General features: G+C 38.2%; 1 long non-coding RNA gene across 1 annotated transcript; it reads right to left on the bottom strand.

Moving 5' to 3' along the window:
- Positions 1–1096: 1096 nt before the first annotated feature.
- Positions 1097–21155, bottom strand: LOC119807497. Its single transcript, XR_005284310.1, has 3 exons — positions 21057–21155; positions 17491–17726; positions 1097–1151 (listed from the first exon to the last, which is right to left on the bottom strand). It is a non-coding gene; the product is annotated as an uncharacterized LOC119807497 (long non-coding RNA).
- Between the last annotated feature and the right edge of the window lie 1950 nt (positions 21156–23105).

The following is a 23105-nucleotide window of genomic DNA, read 5'->3' as shown; positions in this document are numbered from 1 at the left end:
ATGGTGACATGGTGATTATGTCTAGGCATGGAGATGGTAACACCCTGTGAGGGGCATAACTGTAGACCTGGAAGCAAGCAGAGGCTGTTCTAGTAAGGCTTTCTGTGTTTACAGACTGACAGAAAGCCGGTGAGCAAGTGCCCTCCTGAGAGAAGCGCCAGGTTTTACAGCATGCAGCAAAGCTCCATGCTGTTTAATTGGAAATAAGGTGAGTCAGAGGCAGAATCTCAGAAGCACATGCACACTTAATCTTCTTTGCTGATGTACTTTACAGCCACGTCAAGCACCTTCATTTCCAGACCTTCAAAGAGTTTGCTCTGAATCGATTCTGTCGTGAGCAGAAATGAAGGGCTGTCCCTACCTGTTCTCACTGAAGAGAATATGTGTGGTATTTAAAGCTAGTTGGTGTTAATGACAGCCATCTCTGTATTATGCAATAGCTTTTTCTTCTAAAAGTTAACTAAATACAAAAAAACCATTATGTTACAAAGCTATTTGGGTTTCATTGGTTTTCAAAGTCTTTGTCAAACACCAGATAAACAGTTTAGTTAAGGAGACTGTGTAGAGACCCTAAAGCTGCAAGCACATGGTACAGAATTTCCTTCCAAACACTAGTCTGGCTTCTCTTTTTAGTGAGTTTTGGTCTTTTTTATTTTATTTTTTGCATGTTTATTTATTTATTAAAAATTTCCACCTCCTCCCATTTCCTTCCTACTTCTGCCTCCCCCCCCCCTCCAGTCCTAAGAGAAGTCAGGGTACCCTGTGGGAAGTCCAAGGTCCTCCCCCCTCCATCCCGGTCTAGGAAGGTGTGCACCCAAACAGACTAGGCTCCCAAAAAGCCAGTACACACAGTAGAATCAAATCCCAGTGCCATTATCATTGGCTTCTCAGTCAGGCCCCATTGTCAGCCACATTCAGAGCGTCCGGTTTGATCACATGTTCATTCAGTCCCAGTCCAGCTGGCCTTGGTGAGCTCCCATTAGATCAGTCCCACTGTCTCCATGGGTGGACGCATCCCTTGCGGTCCTGACTTCCTTGTTCATCTTCTCCCTCCTTCTGCTCTTCATCTGGACCTTGGGAGCTCAGTCCAGTTCTCCAATGTGGGTCTCTGTCATCTCCATCCATCGCTGGATGAAGGTTCAATGGTGAACCTATGGGAGTTTTGGTCTTTTAATAAATATTTGTAAGATGATGTTTTAGGTCACTTTTGCTTGACAAACAAAATTTGCAATATCCCTCAATGATCAAGCATATGATTTTCTAGAGTCTGGGTTTTCTCAATTTTTATTCCCAAAAGAAACATCTTATTTGTATAGACACACTTAAACAGCCATTTATAAATAAAGAAGATATAATGTCAAAGACTTGCAGAAAATAAGTTCTCATAAGTAGCTACTGTTAAGCTCCATTTCACATAGCTTTTCTTATAACTTCAGTTAATGAATACTAATAAAACTTATTTGGAACTTAATATATGTATTGATACTTCAAGTTAAGTTATGGTTAGACAAAATCTACAAAATATTCTAAGTTTAAAGACTCAAAATGGTACTAATTACCAGAAACTGGATCTATAAAACAGGATTAAACACTGAGTAGCTCTTCTTCCACATCCTCACTAATGCAAAAGCTATGGAATGGGCCAAGAATATGGGAGTGAGCAAGGTGATAGGTAGGTAGCTGTGGTGACCAGAGTTTCTGGCAGACACAAACGAGGAAGGTGTACATAGGAAGGGTATCCTACTGTGGTAAACTGGAGCCACGTCAAGGTTAAAAAAAGTATCCACTAAGAAGGGACCAAGTACTAACAAATGAGTCCAAGCATGATTAACAGAGTACCTACACAGGTGCAGTGGCATGATTATGAGGGTAAGTACATGGGCTCAGGATAAGTTGAGGCACAGCCAATTAGAGAAGTGTGTGCATTACCTATACGAAAAGCAAAGGCATTTATGAAAGTTTAACTTTGAGACCCAGGGACAGAGAGGCAGATTTTGACAGACCAATTAAGTATATTAAAACTAAGTTTTCTTACCTTATTTTTGAAGAAAAGACTACATATAAGAGAAGAAAAATTATGCTATAGTGCTATGACGAAACTGGAGATACTGACTTGATTCATATGTTTGCAATATATATATATATATATATGTAATATATATATAATCATGTTTGCAATATATATATATACAATATATATTCATATGTTTGCTATATATATAGCTAAGATGTGTGTATGAACGCAGATATTAAGGCATATTTGCATATACATATAGTCACTTATACTTATGTTTCTTAGTCTTGTTCATTGTGAAAGCATCTGCGAGCCAGACCTCTCAAAAGCAAAGAGCTCCTCTGGTGCCTAGTATTGGGTTCTGAACACCATTCTACTACATTCCATGAGATGGTGTAAAAATTCTTAAGGGAAATAGTCATCTTAGGTACTGGTCAGGCTAATTTTAAGAAGAGCATGGTGCTTTGGGCTGTGCTATTAAGGAAGAGGGTTCTCAGAGAAAGACAAAGATGGCCCCCAAAATGAACAAGGCTGTCTGAAGAGGCTGTTTGCCGGAGGACAAGTGTAAGTAAAATTACTGGAGTGTGACATATTGGCTAAAATAGAAAAAATACAGATACATAAATGGAAAAGAATGATAAGAAATGGAATAACAACAATTTTAAAACTATGTTTTGAAAAACATTTCTCCACTTACAGAGGAGCACAGTGGAACCTACTTTGATCAAATGATCAAATATACCACCAGAGATAAAATAAATCAAAACTGTGCTCTACATATTAGATAAGCAGCAACTCTTATGTTCAAATATTGTCACCCAAGGTGCATCAGCTAAGCTAAGTCATGAGGATTCATCTGCAAAGAGAAATTACACTAAACTTATAGTCATCTTATAATCTTCATTTTGAAAATCAAAAGTACCAGATTTTGAAAATTATGAATAATATGGGATGTTTCCAGATTGTCAAACAGACTGCGGTGGTTTGGAAAAAAAATGCCCCCAAAGGGAGTGGCACTATTGTTGAAGTAGGTGTGTATTTGTTGGAGGAAGTATGTCACTGTGGAGGTGGGCTTCAAGGTCTCAGATACGCTCAAGATACTGCCCAGGGTCTCAGCCTGCTGCCTGTCTATCGAGAGGTAGGACTATCAACTCCAGTACCGCGTCTGCCTGCCTGTCACTTTGTCACACCATGAAGATAATGGATTAAACCTTTGAAAATATAAGCTACCCCAATTTAAGAATTGCCATAGACATTTTGTCTCTTCACAGCAATAAAACCCCTAACTAACATAGTAGTTGGTTTCATGGACTGGGATATTGTTGTGATGGGCCTGACTATGTTTTTGTTTGGAGGAAAATAGACATTGGTACTTTGGGTTAGGAAAGTAGTGGAATATGTTAAGAACTGCTTAATAGGCTATGCCAGTAGGAGCAGGGAAGACAATGGTTCTGAACATGATTTGAACTATGGAGGGCTCCCTCAAGAGGTTTCAGAGGAGAAGAAATGTTGTCTAGAGATTATTCTTGTGATATTTTAGTGAAGAAAGTGGCTACTGTTTGCTGTTGCCCAAGAGTCTGCCTGAGGCTAAAATAAAAAGATTTGGATTAATTTTGTTGGCAGAGGAAATCTCAAAACAACCCTATATAGACTGTATCATAGTCACTAGCGTTCATGCTTATAAAGATTTATAATGAAAAGGAGCAAGCTGAGGAGAAAAGGAGTACCAGGAAGTGGAATGGAGCTAAATCTAATGTTCAAGGAGATAAACAGATGCAGAAATAGAATAAAGGGAGTGGGGACCTCAGGGCACGATCCCACCCTGTTAAGTTTCCAACTTGTGAAAAGTAATTAAAGAAAATGAAAAGCTTAAATTAGGATGTGGTGGTGTTGGGTTCAGGGTACATGTACTTAATTACAACACTTGGAAGGCAGAGGCTGCTGGATCTCTGAGTGTGAGGCTAGCCTGGCCTACAGATCCAGTTTCAGGACTGCCAAGCAATTGATTGGAAGCAATCAAAAGCAGAAAGTTTGGCAGTTTCAACCCCATGGTACTGGAATTAGGGATGGAAGAATTGGGTTATGTAGTTTGCCTCCATGACTAAGGAAAGCCACTGAGGCCAGGCATGTGTCAGGAGTGTTCCTTATTGGAGGCCTATGTGAAAGTGTGGTGTGAAGTTGAAGCATAGATTGCCTTGGAGACCCCAAGATATTGGTGATGCCAGAACTGTGGGATACCTGCCAAGAAGAGCTGCTAACAGGGAGTGGCACCAGACTAAGAGAAAGAAGTATGTTGCAATTGACAAAGATTAAAAAAAAAGTTGGAGATCTGAAGAACATTTTGACATCAGACATGGAGATGGAGAGTTTGGGGTTTTTCCAGCTGGTTTTCAGTCTTGCTTTGGTTCAGTATTTCCTTACTCTGCTCCCTTCCCTTTGTTTTGGTATGTTAATGAATATCCCGTGCCGTTATAAGTTGGAAGTATGTGGTCTGCTTTTTAAACTTTGATTTTATAGGTTATTACCTTTAAGAGATTGCATGAATTTCAGAAACAACTTTGAACTTTAGACTTTTGGAAACTTATGAAGATGGATGGAATGATTTTTTGCTTTATCATATCATTATAAACCTTTGCGGCCAGAGAGTGGAATGTGGTAGTTTGAAAGAAAATGGTCCCAAAGGGAGTGGCACTATTAGGAGGAGGTGTGACCTTGCTGGAATGTGTGTGGTTTTATTGGAAGAAGTGTGCCACTGTGGAGGTGGGTTTTAATGTCTCATGTATGCTCAAGATACTGCTCAGTGTCTCAGACTACTTCTTGTTGCCTGCCTTACAAGATGTAGGACTATCAGCTGAAGCACACACAATTTTCTGTTTGTACACAACAATGTCACACCATGATAATAATGGACTAAATCTCTGAAAATGTAAGCCGCTCCAACTAAATGTTTTCCTTTTCAAGAGTTGCTATGGTCGTAGTATAACATCACAGCAATAGAGACCCTAACCAAGACACAGAGGAATGCTTCAGCATCCACAAAACTATTGTTATAGAAGAAAATAAGGGACTGAGGAATAAGGAATAAAGAAGTTGCTCCTGATCTGAGGTAGAGATGGCAACAGTCACCTCCTGGTTAGCTTCATCACACCATTGTGGGTTTCATGTTCATTAGAATTTTTGTTTTGAAGAGAAAATTTTCAGGGATGACAGGTCATCAATTCAGTGGGATACTCTCAAATGGATTAAAACAAAACAAAATAAACAAACAAAGTAAGAGTTTCTTAAAATGTCCTTATAACTTTTCTATTAGCACAGGATTGTCCAAAAAAATAAAGTCTGGTCTCAACATATACAGAAATTCTCTTCTTAAGAGATAACACAAAATGGTCTCAGAGAATCTCTAAACTAATTTAGCTAAATTCTATTCCCTTAGCTGATTTTGTATTCCCATTTTCATTTAGATAATATGATCAGAGCCCTCCTTGAAAGCCTGGATAGTAAGTTATTGCTAATACAATATAGAAACTCCAGACAGACTTACTGGCACCTATCTTCTGGCATGCCTAAATGTCCATAAATGGAAAGACTTTCTTGTGGGCTACAAAGAAAGACCTTTCTAAAACACTGTCTTAGAATATGATATACTGAATTGTAAGTGGAAGACAACTGACAGAAAGGACACACATGCAATCAAATGTGCATGACAACCTCAACCTTTCCTTTTCAAAGGAGCCAGGGATCAAGCAGAATGTTCTGAGATCACAACTGTCTATTCCAATCCACTTCTCCTTTTAGTTTGAAGAATTTCATTTTACCAGAGTGAAACCTGAGAGTGGATTTGTTTATTTCTGCCCACTTAGATTTTGATCTTCCTTTGGGGAAAAGGGGTGGGGGGAGAAGTGTCCACTAACAATTCCCTTCAAAGAAGGATGTTGTGCATCAATGGTGAACTGGGTCAAGAGACAGTCTTCAAAGATTAACTCGCCAGAGCCCATCTTTACTGCAGCTAGCCCAAAGCTACCAATTTACTCTGACAACCCACAGGAGAAATTGAGCAAGGAGGGAATAACATTCTTCCACTTCATCTTAGAGAACTTGGGATCACATGGGACTCATCCCAGGGATTCCAGAGGGTTAGAAGTGTCCTTACCACAGTTTAGCTTTTCACATTACACACCTGTGTTTCTCCCTCACCCTCTTCACTGATAATCCCTGATAACTTTTCCCTAAAAATTTTATGAACATTGTAAAACCCAATCTATGGCAGCAGGTATCACAGCAAAAGTCCTTTGTAATCAATGAAAGAAATGCTCACCACTGAGCTGTACATGAAGCCAGGCAACTCCCAACATGAGGAAAACGGTTCAGCTATTAACAATTTGTCTGATAATGGATTTACATAGACAACAATCTATTTGCACATATGATGTATTGAACATTTGAAGCACACAGAAAGTACTAAAGTGATGGAGGACTCTCATTGGTTGATAAAGAAACTGCCGTGGCTTTTTGATAGGGCAGGATTTAGATAGGTGGAGTAGACAGAACAGAATGCTGGGAAAGAAGGAAGTTAGTCAGATGCCTCAAGCAGTCACCATGACTCTCCTCTCTGAGATGGATGCAGGCTAGAATCTTACCGGTAAGCCACCCCTCGTGGTGCTACACTGATTACTAAAATTGGGTTAATCAAAATGTGAGAGTTAGTCATTAAGAGGTTAGTGCTAATGGGCCAGGCAGTGTTTAAATGAATACTATTTGTGTGTTGTTATTTCGGGGCATAAGCTAACCAGGCGGCCAGGAGTGGGGCGGCAGTAACACAGCCTGCTGCTCCTCACTACACTAAAGGGCTCATCTGCTGTCAGTCATTGATGAACTGATGTGCCACAAAAGATAGAGAGAAGCAGAAGATGAGGAAAAGCTATTGAAATGCAGTTGTGGAAGCCAGAGATCATAGGGTTTGTAAAGACAGGTGTTAAGCCTAGGGTAAGACTGAATGACACATCCAGGGACAAGAGGAAAGAAGGACAGAAAGCACCAACAATCAAGAATGATTCAGCAACCCCTGTCTGAAATGTACTCCCCCTTTAGAGTTGAGATTTTTAGGAGAAAGAAGGAATGCAAACACCTCATATATACCAGCTCCTGGAGAGTTGATTGTATTCAAAGTTTGTAAACATGACCAAAGAACACTAGGTTAGTATGTGGATAGATAGGTTTTTATCCTGAATAGTAGTTCTCAACTTGGAGTTCTTTTCCCTCATGGAACATTTGACAATGTCAAATACATCTTGGGTTGTCACATGTGCAGGAAGGTACCCTATTGGCATGTAGCAAGTAAAACCCAAAGATTTTTCTAAGCATTATAAAACGCATGAGAAAGTTGTTCCTACACACACACACACACACACACACACACATACAGTGGGTATATCAATATCAATATACTGAGAGATATTGACATTTAGCCTAAGATCCTTGAAAGGACTTTGATGTCATGAAAAGACTGTAATCTCAGCCCAAAGGTGACCTCCACAGCCTCAGAAACCATGGTGAGTACCAATAGGAGACTCCATACCTACATTTTATTATGAGTATACTAAGAAAACTGGATTGTGAGCATGGACTTCTATGTTTCTACCTTGCCACACAAACATAAAAATCTGGTGACGCAGTACCTATTCATTTCAAGGAGAACCTGACTCCGAGCTTCCATGCAGCTGTATTAGAGAGGTTCCATCACCTATCAGGTAATGCATCTAAAAGTTCTGACACTTTTTGCCTATCTCGTTGCTATTTAGCATTCTCTGCTGTTGCCAAGTCTGTGAATATAATGGTGCATGAATGGCCTACTGAAAATTGGTCATTCTCCACTTGTAGAAGGAAAACACCTCTCCCTGAGTAGCCATCTTTAATTCCGAAGAGGAAAAGCCACAGAGCAGCAGCAGGTGAGCACTACAGGCTTCCTTCTCCATGGCAACACCTGGAAGTGAATCTTTGTATGCAGTCTGTTCTGCTAGTGGAACTGCAGTGCCACCACTAACCTGGACTTGTTGAGATCCTGATTGTTCTCATGGTACTATGGTAGAGATGAGTGTTGTCCTGGGGATACTTTGCTGTGAGTACTATGTTCTCCCAAAGCCAATTCCCTTAGACTACTTTCTGTCTTATGGCAGTCTACCAAACCTAGCAAGGGTCTCCATCCTTCAGATTTCAGAGAACTGAACTCCTCAAATGAAGCCTTGCCACAGTCTGCTTACTGTCTTTGTTCCCAGTGGTGTGCAATTTCTGGTTCAATTCCTGCCCATTTGGGAACAGAAAGGGATCTGAATTACTACCTTCCAGGCTTGTGTCACGCTGCTGTGAGACTATCAGATGAGGCATTCAGTTCGGTTGGCCAGATTTATGAGGTCTGATTTCTCTTTTCTCCGAGCAACTGTTTTTCTTTCTGCCCCTATCTAATATGATAATAAGTAAACATTTTTTATAGCAAATGTGAAGATTTTGAGCAATACCATTGAGATTTTAGATTTACATATATACAGTAGAGGCATCTGAAGTCTGGCTTCACTTATGTCTCCTCCCTCCTTCTGAAAAGTTCGTGCTTATAGCAGTCACTTAACAAAACGGCACATTATATGCCATGGGCCAAATGCCTATAATCCTCAGTACAAATGTAAGAATATTTTGTTTTTCATCATCTGGAAAACAAATGAAAAGGACAATTTGGATAGTTAATCATTGCCATAACAATTGTACAAAGATGAATACAAATACTTGGATTTTTAGTAATCAAGTTTGAGCTTTAGACCTCTGACATTTCCATCATCAATAGTTGCTCTGTTGTGTAGTAAATTAACTGTCATAAGACTCATGTAAAACAAAACGGAGTCACTAGCAGTGGACTTCAATCAGGAGCTATTACAATCAGTCAACAGAGGCTTGCAGCAGGAAAATGTTGGCCCACGGGGAATTAAAAAGCAGTCTGGGCAAAATGTTTTGAAGTTTGGGAATCAGTTAAGAGCTGAACCAGGTTGCTTTGGTGTTTGGGGATGGATCATTTTTAAACCACAAGAAAGTTGCAGAGAGAACTATGAAGTCAATGAAGTAAAAGCTAAGAGATCTGAGAACACACACTACAGAAGTCTGTGAGTTTTTAAAAACAATAACCCAAAAATCTGCAAACACTTCATTCTGTGGATTTTATAAGGCAATGTTTTTATCTTATCAGCAGTTTAGATAAACAGGATAATTTCTGAACTATTTCTAAACAAAGGCATTTAAGGAGCTAAATAAAATTTCTTATAATTCTGCAATTATCTGTGCTTGCTTTTGAAGTATTGAGTATAAAACAACAACAGCACTATAAGATATGTTCATTTTCTCCATTACATGGAATTTGAAATTAAAGGTTATCTTGTTCAAAGGTGGTAGTTTCCTGGTATAGGAAACATAAGAAACTACAGATAAGGAGAAAGTGATATTTGTGCTTTTCCTATGGAGCTTCTATATTGAAATGCCCACATATTAGTTAGAAATTATAATATGCCACCCAGGTCCTCCTTCAAGCATGAGAAGCTCACATTCTTTGATGTTCGGTAGTTTGTCTAATGAGGTTATCCCATGCCTACTAGCCCTGGGTTGGGGGGATCCTGTGGCTAAGCAAAGTTGCATCCTCTACAAGACTGCTCCTTTTCTTAGACTGTCTGTACATACAACTTGATTGAAGAGTAGTTGTGGAAGTTTTCTGGATGGACCAATTTCCCTAAATCCACCTCTGAACAACTGAGAGGTGTCATCTTGATTCTAAAGCTCTTGTGAAGTGGCTGAATTCTTGGTGGCACTGAATTACGAGTCACATTCCCTCTCTGCCCAAACCTCCTTTCTTTCCCTCCTCTCCTGCTCATATAGATATCACAAACACTCTATAATTAGTGCTCTTCATGTTAACCTCTGGTTCCAGAGAACCCTACCTGTGGCAGTTTGTGTCAAGAATGTATATTAACAGACACTGAGATATTTCTGCAGGTGTATCATTCAGCCATACAGAAGGTAATAAATATCCTAGCACTGATAGTAGGCACAAAAGTTAACTCTAGAGCCAAGATATCAGTGTAATTACGAAAGTTTCTCTAGTGGCCAACTGTCATGATATATTGTTGCAAGGAAATGCATTAGCCGAAAGACATTATGTCGACATTTGAGAAATGTAAGAATAGTAACTCTAAAGACCATGGAGTTCATGACCAATATTAAGCACTAATGGTACATTTGAAAAAGAATCCCATAAAGCTGAGTGTATTGATTGATAAGAAAAAAGTAAGTGTGAAAGCCCAAAGGCATCCTTAGTGCCACATCAAGGACCCTTCATCTCTTGTAGCAAAACAACAACAGAAGCAAATATCTAGGTGAAAAGTATCCCTGGAGTGGGTGAGATTCCCCAAACAATTAAACTTTAACCAATATATGTCTGCTATGGTAACCTCAGAGCTCTGCCTAGAAAAAAAATGGGTCTCCACAAATGAGATAGGTACCTCAGGGTGGATGACACTCAAGTACTGAATCTAAAGATGTCCCTAACCTTCAGAGTCACAAAAGCAGCCAAATCCTCCATTTCAGCAAGAAACAAGCCCTCTTCTTTGTTCAAAGAAGATAAAATACCAAAGGCTCTCCTCTCAGAATGGGGACATATGACCCCAGCAGGATCTGATTTTATCTTAATTCCCAGAAAACAAGGCAATCAATAAAGAAGCAAGATCAATAGAATGACAATTGTGAGATCCAGTTCTCATCTCTCTTTCATTGCCCCTGGGCATGACTTGGACTGCAGTAGCTTATGATGTCCATCTCACTACTATGAAACAAAGCACCTATGCTTTGCTTACAGAGGTATCACTGAGGCAGGTGCGTGCTCATGTTACCAGGGACAACACTGAGAGACCATGCTGTGGAAAAGCAACACGTGGTGAATTATGTGCACCTCTTCATCTTCTGTGAGGGAAACGAGAGGTAGCCAATCTTGCATGTGTGTGTTCATATATTTACACAATATAGTTATATAACATATGTATATATGTGTGTGTGTGTGTGTGTTTTGTGTGTAAAGGAGTATGGAAAAATGTTGAAAAATTTGGGAAAAAATGTCAGAATCACAGCTTTGTGAATAGACAAATGAGACTGAGCAGAACATGAAAAACTGTCAATCATTATTAACTAGCATGGAGCATCAACTTATGGAAGGACACAACAATTGAGCTGGACCAAAAGATGCAGCCAGTTGCTATCTGTCAGCTTCTATTATCAGACATCCAAGTGTAGGCCTACAGGCCTTATGAAGTGAGCAGCCACAGTAGCAAAGATAGAAATTATGTTTGAACTAATAGCATGAGTCTTCATACACTAAAATTGTTCTAGCTATTCCTGATACCCAACACAATAAAGTTCCCCACATGATATCATATACTAATATTAAACAAAGATTACCATGAATTGGGGACCTTATATTCTAAAAGATATGAAGGTTCATTTTGACAGTAATTGGATCAGATTCGGATCTTACCACATGTCCTCCACAGTACTGTTGGCTGCATAACCCACATTATGTAAAAAAGGTATAGGACACAATAAAATGGTGCAAAGGTTTTGCTTATATCATCCAGAAGTTTGTAGTGTGGAGCATCATAATAAAGGTATGAGTTATGCAACCACTCAAAATCCCAGCTTTATAAGAATAAGAACTATTCTCAGGTGACAATGGACATGGTAAAATAACCAAGTATACATTGCTCTCCCTAAATAGGAAGAATCTATAGGCCAATGGGTATGTAATACCAAAGTCTAAGTCAGCCTCCTTAATTACCTTGTCATTCCACAGTCCTGAATATACAACCTGCATAATTTCCAGGTTAAGGATATGATACATTTCACTCCTAAAACTAGTCTGCACCATATAGCGGCTGCACAGCAGTTCCCTTCAAGGTTACTATATTCCATCCTGCTAGAAAGCTCCTTAAGATAGAAAGTAAACAACTCAAAATCGTTCCAAGAAGTCCCTGAAATTGACCGGATCCATTAGGTCCCATACTCCTTGAAAACATATAAGCAATAAAGGCTCCTAAGATCACTTTCAGACAAGCCTAACTGCCTGTAAAAAGCAGAGAACTGCCAAAATGTCTATGGAAGAAAAAGACCAGAAGAGCTGCCTGGAAGAGGTTCATACTGTCTGAGCCATGTGAAAGACACTCTCCAAACCATTAAGGCTGTTGTTCTGTGTACCTTAAGTTGTCAACTTTAGTAAACTACCACACATGCTGGGGTGGACTTCATGTATTGGAGTCATTTCTGCTCCTTTAAGTAACTCCTCACCAATATTCCTGTGAGTAACCCCAGTAAAACTCATTAGTTCACCACGCTGGACTTTAGTGCAGTTGTTACTTTGGTCTATCATGGGCTTACTTTCTGGTGTGAGTAGACACATATCTTGCATTTCCCCAGTAAGATTTGTCACACAACAGCTCATTTAACTATAAAATGGCAATAATCTAGGAAGCCTAACCTAGGATCAAGAGCCCTTTCAAAGTGGAAACTCTTCCTCAACTGGTGATAGAAGAGCTTCGAGAAGAATTGGGGTACAGCTCTTTCTTGAAGGCAGAAGAGGCTTTTGTGAAGGGATGTAGATGGCATCCATAAGCTTAAAATGTCACCCTCTGGATAGTAAGGTATCACCTTAGTTGTAGTGGATACAACCACAGAGGATAAATTACTTAAGAAAAATAGAAGAACTTAAGAGTGAGTTTTTCCTACACGCCCCCTAGTCTAGGATTTAGTCTTACTTCTGATATCAATCTTAAACTCTGGTTATGCCACATTCTGGCCTATAGAACGGCATGAGTACCATCTGAAACCACCAAGGTTATGCAATTTATTACGTAAACATAAAAAGTAAAGAGTAAAATTAGAAATGAAACCCCCTTTAACATATTTGTCATAAAATCACCCAGGCAGTTGGTATTGAAATATGTATGCTGTGATTTTTGAGATACTAACCTCCAAAAAGGGAAGATCCTGCCATAGAAAGTTCTGTTCAAATTTGTGGAATGAAAACTACTGCACTCTAAGCTCTTTTTTGTCAAGATAATGGCAAATTAGGCAAATAGGATTATCTTGATTTGGAAAGATGACCTTGACCATCAGGATAAGACAGAAGTAATTCTCACTACCTTGCTAATAGAAGAAATATATTTGACACCTGAACCTTACTGTTACTTGGAAGTCTCTTCCACAACGTGAAGGTAAATGACTGATGTTGTCACCCCACTTAGATACTCTTGGCAGTATTTTGTGTTATGTCACACACATGAAGTAAGCTAGCAGTGTCCGTACTGAAGGACAGGCATATTTTCCTGCTTCCACAGCTCACCATATTATTTCTCCTCATACTCAATACTGGAAAACAGTTGTCTATATAGTTTGTCAAAAAATATAGGTGTTTGAAGCAAGGGGTTAAATTTGATACTAGCCTAGTTAAAGCAGGAATGCAAAGGTAGAGTCTTTCAAAGCTTTCTCATTTAAGTTTGAATTACTTTTAAAAAATGGATATGTGAGAAATGTGTTTGTGTCTGCAGTTAAAATCACCTCTTGCTAGGGGACCCAAGTTCAGTTCCTGGTATGCTCACAACTGTCTGTAACTCCACTCCAGGAGATCTGATGCTGTCTTGTACACCATTGGCACTGCACATATATAGTGCAGTTACAAACATTTAGGAAAAGCACTCATACAAATGAGATAAAATTATAAATAAAAATAGAAAATCAGACATGCATAATAATGGTGTGTCATGTGACATTTCCATAATGTTTAAATCAAAGTAAGCAGATTTCCTCCTTTAGCATTACTAGACCATGAAAACATTCTAAATCTTTCATTTTCAAAAAAATATAGCAAATATTATGTATATTAGCCCTACTAATCTGTAGCATGCCAGAACTTAATAATTCTCCCTAAATATAAATTTATCCTTATCACTAATGTCTTCCCATTTCTCCTCTCTCTCTCTCCTACTTGAACCCAGTGATTTGAAAATCTTTGCTCTAGCAACAGGCTTCTGCCACAATATACTGCCTTGCTTTGGGTCCAAAATACTGAATCAATCTCAGCCAGGACTGAAACCTCTGATACCCACAACCCAAAAGAAATCCTTCCAACTCCTTTGTTTTTCTGACATTTTGTGACAGCAAACAAAAGTGTCTAATACAAAGTTGTTTTCAAATGAGAGAGCCTTATTTGTCTGAGCATTTAATAGTATGCAGGCACCTTTCTAGTTTCCATTTCTTGACTATCATGAATAATGTTGCGATAAATATGGGAGTGGCGAAGTCCTTTGATATAGTGGGGGGACACACAGGCAGCTTTGGTATTCTTGGCTGTGAGTTCATGATAGTTCTGTGTTAAATTTAATTAAACCTCCATAATATTTTCTTATTGGTTCCATTTTACACTTCCAACATCAGTTTTCAGTGTTCTTATTTACATATATCCTCAACACACACACATTCACATACACACACACTCATTTTTTATTCCAACAAGAATATCTAATAATAATTAATTATTCTTATTAGAATATAAATTATATAAACTACATAATATATTATTAATATTAGCATATTAACTATTCTTGCTGGAATGAAATGATGTCTCATTATAGTTTTGCTTTGCTTTTCCAGACATCCACTGAATATGAGTACATCTTCTTTTGAATGAATAATTTCAATCAATTAGTCACATTTCTGTTTTTCTTGTGCCTTAGATGTTTCTGTGAGTCTGATTTGCTTATGTAGTCTGGATATTAACCCCTTCTCATATACACAGTCTCCAAACACCATCTCGTCTTTGGTAGACCGCTGTTGCTACCTTTTATGTTCAGCTTTTCAGTTGATAGAACCCCAGTGTCTAATTTCCTTTTGATTCCTTGCTTTCTTTCCCATTCTAGTGTCCTAAATACACGTTTGTAGGCTTTTTGGAGTAGTTCTGTATCACAGATTAATATCTTATATTGTGTAATTTAGCTTATTTCATTTTTTTCCCAACAGTGAGATGCAGGAATCTGGATTCATTCCTTTGTATGCACATGTCCAATATTTCCAGGATGAATTTTTACAGCAACTGTCCTTTTTTCCCCTCCAATATATGTTCATAGCACACTGGTCAAATGTCACTTGTCTACAAACACATGGATTGTACCACACTCTATAGTGTGTTCTCTGACCTGTAAATCTCTTTTTATGCCAATACAATGCTCTTTTGGTTACAACTCTTTGATTGATTTCAAACCAAGTAGAAGCTGCCTCCTGCTTTGTTAATTTTATTCAAGAATTTTGTAGAAAGCAAAGAGGTTTTGTGGCTCCATACAGATTTTAAGATGGAACAAAAGCTGTTTGTAATTTTCTATTTTTTGGAAAAAAAAATTTCAGTGGTATTTTGCCAGAGCTTTGACTATATAGATCTATTTAGGTAATGTGTAATTTAGGCAATATCAGTGTCCACTGGTGTTTTAAAGAAGGATGCTTGTAAAATCAAATAAAGCATATGATTGGGTAAGGTTGAAGTAATTGAGAGAACGAGTTTCATTCTGTGTAAAGTCACCATACGCGCTGTATCCTGACTGAATCTTGAGTACTTACAGACAGGATCACAGATCTTGGATCACAATAACTTCTCTGCATACCTACTGTCTTCATCAGCATGGTGACTATCAGAGGTAGGTAGCCCCCACTGTCCTCCAACAGGAGGTTCCTCCTAAAGGGAGTTCTGTACTGAGTCACGTGCTTCTTTTACTGAGCTCCATGCTGGCTGACTTTGCTCCACCTTCCAAGTCTCTGTTCCATCACACAATCCATCTGCTCTCTCAGGGGCCCTGTACTCTTACTAATGAATGATGTAATTAGAATCTGTACTCCATACTTTCTAGCACCGCAAAGCCTAGCACTTATCTTCATTTTTTATTATTTTTCCCTTTTAATCTCCAAGACATTTTTTCTTTTCATTTGTGTCAAAATGACTTAGTATGATAAGAAGATGTGAGCCACCATGATCATTGATGAAAACACAATATATACAGTAATGTCCTCCCAGCACTTCATTCTTTATCTAAATAAAAGAAAATGGGAACTAATACTTGGTAAGTGTGCTCTGTATTAAGATAGAAACTATTAGTGTTTTTCAGTGCATTTCCTTACAATTATCAAGCTGTCTACAAGGACAGAATAAATAGTTACTTCACTGTTCTTAACTGGTATTTGCATTTGGACACAATTAAGTGTTTGTGGGAATAAATAAATGCTAATATAAGCCCTCTGGTGCAGCCTGAGATTCTTCTGCATAGCCCTTCCTGAAGATGCCTGCATAAGTAAGTATAGCACATCATGAGTAGACATCCTCAGGTGGTTCAAATCAGTCTCTGACAAGATTTTTCAGCTCCAGGGACTGTCAGAAAAAAAAATCTTCGGGGTTATTACTTGCTCATATTCTGACAGGAAAAGGAAAAAATTTTCTCTTGAGACTTAGAAAAATTGATGTGAACCTGACACATCACAGGGACAATTTCTTTTTCCTCAGACCTGTCCCCTGTAAGAAACTAATACTCAAGATGCAGGGAGGGACTCCTGAGAAAGTTGCATGCAAATGCTGCATTCTGTCTACAATGACACTCTCCTTTGTCTTGTTCACAGGCTTTTGGAAATTCGTAAATGATCTTGTAATTGCAGATTCATAAGTTTAGAAGGATATCGTGGGTGTTGATTTTGCCAAAACCAAAACAATAGACAGATAGACAGACAGATAGCTAGATAGATAGATAGACAGATTTATAGATAAGCAGACAGACAGAAAGACTATATGTATTTTATTTTAGTATCTTTAATTGAGATCCAACTATATGAACTTAAGGTGAATTTAAAATGAGGGGAGAAGTCACCAAAGGAGGAACTGCAATTCCTAATTTTAGCTGATCCACAGCACTGTTATGACATTAAATATTCTGTATGTCATTCCTCTGCTCCTTCAGTAGCAATGCTATCAAGTGAAACTTACTCAATTTGCACAACTGAAGAGGAGTTTGTGCCTGATGGAGGTCTGTGAGAAGGGCACAGGACTTAACGAACAGCTGAAATTTTTCATATAAAGACGAGTAAATTCTATATGGTCAAGCCAACATGCTCCAGGCCGAGTAGAGGACAACAAAGTAGACCTAGAATTTCCAGGTCTTCAGTAAGCTAATGTTGACTCTGGGATATAGGGAACTGGCATTGAGAGAGAATCTTCTGTCTAAAGAAAGTTTCTTCTCAATAAGAGACAAAGGTTCACCTTTTCCTTGGTATTGGTACAGAAATAAATCTTATTTAAGTTACACTAGGGCAGGAGAGACAGAGACAGACGGATACACAGACAGAGTACCCATGGCTGGAGAAAGTCCTCTCACCTGGGTTGCTTGTGAAGCTGTGAATAGCACCCAGCCATCTCCATGTTATAATGATCATGAGTGCAGATTCACACAATGACGTGTGGAATACCCAAGACTTCTCTGACCTCTAGTATCTTCTTCTTCAGGTGTTCTCTCCTTCTCTCCCCTCTCTCATGCTTCCTCTGCCATCATCTATCCTTCCTCTTCACTCCCCGACTCTCTTCTTTAATGTCCTTGTCTTCTTTCTCCTTCCTCTGAGTATGAAAGGGAACATTATGTGGATATGCCAAGAAGATGGATTTGATTTCATTAATGAATCAAAGTAAAAAAAAATAATGAAAAATGAGGCTTGTGTGGAAGAAATGAGAAGGGAGGAACTGATGGGGTATATTAAAATCCAGACCTTGAGATGTGGAACTGGGTGGAGCTATTTTGAGTAAACTAGCATCACAATGGAAAAAATATAAATATTTTTCTAGAAAATGTGAAGAGTGACCTAAGGCCAAGTCAAATCTACAGGTTTCCTGCAAATGAATGAATTATATGAAAATATCTGAGATGAAGAGACCCCTGGCCTTGAACCAACTAGAACCATATGTGGTATCTTCAAGTGCATAACGTTATACTTGACCAAGTGAAGGCAAATGATGCATAATTATCACAAAACTTTAAAGGAATAACTGAATTCTGTCAAGTTAACTTTTTAAAATGTTCTGTTACTGTATCTTAAGTGAGCAGTCCAACATTCATGTATGTACAAGGACTATGTAAAAGGACCTACATATATACATGTGTGTGTGTGTGTATTTATAGGATGAGAGCAGAAGGAGGATTGAAATAATATGAATAAATTAGTCATATATAAGGAGTGACTATTTGTGTGTCTATGTATGTATAAGTATGTATGTATGAATATATGTGTGTGTTGTGATAATGAAGATGTCATGAATTTGAGTGCTTGTGGAAAGGGATGCAAAAAACTGGAGGCAGTAGAGAGAGGCATAGAGATAATGTATATATAAGGAATCACTATATATATATGAGTGTGTGGTGTGTGTGTGTGTGTGTGTGTGTGTGTGTGTGTGTGTGTGTGTGTGTTTGTGTGCATGTTGTGATAATGAGGAAGAAGAAGAAGAGGCCATAAATTTGGGGGGTTGTGGGAGAGAGACACAGGAAGAGTTAGAGTAAAAGAAGGGCTGGAAATCATTTAAAAAATCATATATATAATTCTCAAAAATATTGAAACCTTTTACTGAGATTTAGCTAATTTTGAATAAATACTCTATATGCATCTGGAACATACAGGAACCAAGATGTAAAGGGCAGAGTTCTGCAGACTCATCATGAGTAAAATATTTTGAGTGAGTATACTGTAGGATCTTGCGGAGATTCATTTCTTGCTAATACCAAGCCCTGACCAGGATGGGAATGTGGGATGTCCTTCTGTATGTGTTGCTTTTATTGGTTAATGAATAAAGCTGTTTTAAGTGGCTTAGCATATGAAAGCCAAGCAGGAAATCCACACAGAGATATTTAGAGAGTGTAGGAAGAGTCAAAGAGACACCATGCAACTGTCAAAGGAGACAGATGCCAAAACCTTACTGATAGACTATAGCCTCATGGTGATACATAGATTAATAGAAATTGGTTAATTTAAGATGTAAGAGATAGCTAGGAATATGCCTAATCTATTGGCCAGTGTTGTAATTAATATAGTTTCTGTGTGATTATTCAGATCTGGGCAGCAGGGAACAAATGAGCAGTCTCCATTTACAAGACGGGAATTTTAATGGGTAACACACAATTGAGCCAAAACAGCCTCTATCTTCAGTTATTATTTCTTCCTTAAGTAAAAAAAAAAAAGCACTCAAATTACTAAAGTGAAAAGAAAATTTTAGACCTTGAAGACAAAACTAGATCCATATAAAACTTCTAAAGTACAATAGTATGTTAAGACTCAGTTTGGAGTATTCTATTTTCAGAATTTTATACATACTCTTTAACTTTGCTCTTTTCCCTTATAATTGAGCACACAATTTGCTGAATATTCAACTGAAGCAAAAAAAATCACCACTTTTTACATAGCCAATTATTTCAATCTTTGTCTTGATTTTTGAAGTTTATGAAACCCACATTTTTTTTTTTTACTTATCATTCTATTTTTTCTCTAAAAGAATCAGGGTAAGTATAATAAATTCTTCAATTGACAGAGTGGAAAATTAGGAACACTGACAAAACAGAGCTGTCGACTGTCAGGCAGTACCAGCATAGCTTAAAATACTTGTTTTTTAGGTAATACAGGGAGCTTAAAATCAGAGTTCTGCTTGAAGAGCAGTGTATAGTATTGCAAAGTAATGCAATAGTTTGTGAAAAATAAATCTGCCAAATCCAAGGCTCAGCTATATTTCTTAACAATACCATTACATTGCACCCTAAGACTTTCTCCATGAAGCATAAGGGGTCAGTCTGCAAGGAAGCTAGAATATCACCAGTTTAGAAATATATTGTCTTAAACTGTAGGTATTTTAGTATGTTGCGTCCCAAAAAAATGTGCATGCTCTTTTAGAAGTTAGACCAATGAAGGAAAAAACTCATAACTGAAGTTAATCTTGGTCATAGATACAAATATATCATTCATGATATGACTTGAAAACTCTTTCAGATTAATAACTGCATGATTTGGGGAGTCTTCCATGCTTTGAAACACATTACTGAATTTGTGTAATAATATCAAAACTCCAAAGTTGCAATGTTTCAATGAAAATTGCCCAAATATATACGTTAGCTCTCTCGTCGATTTCCATTGCAAAGTAATTTATTCTGCTTTACATGATCAATCTTAAACCCAAACATCTTTAATATATAACCAAATTCACAAATTAACACACCTTAGGCTCAGTCTTCCTGTCCCCTGCTTTCTCTGTACTAGTTAAGTAAGTTGACAAGTTTATGGAAATCAAATCCTACCTCTGTAATGCATTAGTTTTTCAACCCTGGAGTAACGAGGAAAGTTTGTTCTAAGTTTCTTGGTCTTTGACTGTGGGTGTCAAATGAAAAGTTAATAAAATTATATATGCGAAAACAGATAAGATAGTATCTTGCAAAAGTTCTTCATTCATTAATTCATTTTTTAAATGAGAATTGAGTATTTGTCAAATACAGTCCCTGCTTACCTGAAGTTTCACTTTCTGTATTCTGTTACTCATAATCAAATTGCAATCCAAAACTATTAATTGGTAATTCCAGATGCAAAGTAAGCTTAAAAGATGTGATGGTATAACTCATCAAATGAAATCTTTTGCCACCTCATTCCACTAAATACACAGCATTATTCAAACCCAGTCCAGTATCTACTTGCTTTGCATATTACCCACCAATTAGTTACAGTATCCTCAACTCAGGTATAAGCTCAACCTTTCATGGCTTTACAGTGGTTTGTGTTCAATGTAACTTGGTTTTACTAAGAATGGCCTCTAAACAAGAGAATTTCAATCTACCAAAAGTTACACTAAGGTAATAAACCTACTATCTCTGAATTTGTGAAGAAGGAGAAAAGGCATTTCATAACAATTTTCAAATCTTACCTCCAAATGCAAAAGTTACAGTTGTGATTTGTGACATGATACAAGATTTGACACTCTTCATGCTTTCAATCCTCCTTGTGTGTGGTAGGCCATTTACTGGTGCATCAAAGGGAGAGGGGAATACTTTATTTCAACAAAGGTAGGACCAAAGAAAAGCAGACAGACACAGTCCTTGCATTGATAATTAAAGAGTTCATGAGGCGAATACACATGCTCTCCTTTTCCACATGCGATCCATACCTGGAAACCAGACTGCAAATTCCTTATCAGTGAATGACAGCTCTGGTGAACACGGGTCAACCTGGACTTGAAAGGAGTTATCATACCTGGAGCTAAGATTTAGCCTACTCCATATTTGCTTTGCTCTGAGAACAACTCTTTTCTGGTCTTACTTGGAGAGTGATAACTATTGGTTTTACAATTCTCAAGCTAACTGGCATCATTAAAACATGTTTTATAGCCAGAAATACTAGATCATAGAACTCCCATCTGATCCTATGAAAAAAATTGTTTTTCAATGGAGAGAAGCAGCTCTGTATGAAGCATTTGCAAAATCTAAATTAAATTTCGGAGACATTTTCAACCTCACACCACTTAATTTAATTTTAAAATTCATGGATATTTATGTTTTTGTTTTTGCAGTGGTACTAGATAAAACCTAAGCTTTGCCCTGAGCCCTCTAGACATTAACACATGCAGGTAAGCCAAATAATGCTGAGATTGACTGAAGTGCCAGTAACTTCCTACAAAAACAGCAAGAATTTTACTCAGCTCCACCTATGTTTGACTTTATTAGGAGAGATCTTACGTAGTCTTTCATACTATCTTTGGTTAACTTTTAACCCTCTGCCATTCTGTGAATAGCTGTGCAAGGAATATAGTTCATTGTCTTACCTAGGCTTTTTAGTTCTGGGACAAAACACCACCACCAAATGATGTGGGCAGTCCTTCTGTCTATGTGTTGTTTTTATTTGTTAATAAATAAAGTTGTTTTGGACTGTAGCTTAGCAGAATAGAGCGAGCTGGGAATTCCTGGCAGATAGAGGTGGAAAGAAAACCAAAGAAGCATCATGTAGCTGCCGAAGGAGACAGATGCCTGCAGAAGCCCACTGGAACCTTGTCAGGAGGCCATGACCTCATGGTGATGCACAGATTAATAGACATGAGTTAATTTAAGATATAAGTGCTAGCTAGCAATACACCTAAGTGATTGACCAAGCAGTGTTTTAATTAATGCAGTATCTGTGTAATTATTTCTGGGTGGCTGAGAAACAAACAAGTAGCCCCTGCTTACAAATTGGTGTGCCAATGTGGGCTGACTACATGGATACAAAACCAGAGAGAGCTTAAAAAGGAATTCTAAACACACACATACACACACACACACACACACACACACAGAGAGAGAGAGAGAGAGAGAGAGAGAGAGAGAGAGAGACAGAGACAGAGACAGAGACAGAGACAGAGACAGACAGAGAGTGTTTAGCTCAGCTTCTTGGTAGTCACATTTTTTGGGATAGGTTCTGTTTGCTGGAGGCTAACAGGAGTGCCGCAGCTCCTTTAAGAGGTTTCCTGACTCAGTTCTAGTGGCAAAGATTGTATGGATTCTTTATAAAGCATCTTCCTGGTTCATGCTGGCAGAAAAACCTCTGGCTCTTTCACAAGGTCCTGCACTTGAATGGGGCTTATGGGCAGCATGTTACAAACTGTTTAATGGCATGATATAGACCCGCTACATACCGGGAATTTGGTGGTGTGCACAGCTTGCAGAGGTGGTGAAAATGCTTCTGCCATGTTGACTGGGCAGAACCAAAAGGTAAAGCAGCCTTAGTACTAGTCATGCCACTTAGCATTTTAAGAAATGGTCCTGGCCAGAGAAGGATCACAGACACACAATAAACACAGATTCAGAAGAAAAAGACCTATGAATGGGTCACAGTGTTCAATAAATGTACGTAGGCTTGGGAGAGAGAATAAAAAGAAAATAGACAGTTATAAATGTAATTAAGTGGTTTTAAAAACTAAAAGTCTTTAAAGAGACAGAATACA

The sequence above is a fragment of the Arvicola amphibius genome, chromosome 2 (assembly GCF_903992535.2).
Source record: "Arvicola amphibius chromosome 2, mArvAmp1.2, whole genome shotgun sequence".
NCBI classification, from domain to species: domain Eukaryota; kingdom Metazoa; phylum Chordata; class Mammalia; order Rodentia; family Cricetidae; genus Arvicola; species Arvicola amphibius.
Note: the sequence above shows the minus strand (reverse complement) of the source record. Positions and strands in the feature narration are given on the sequence as shown.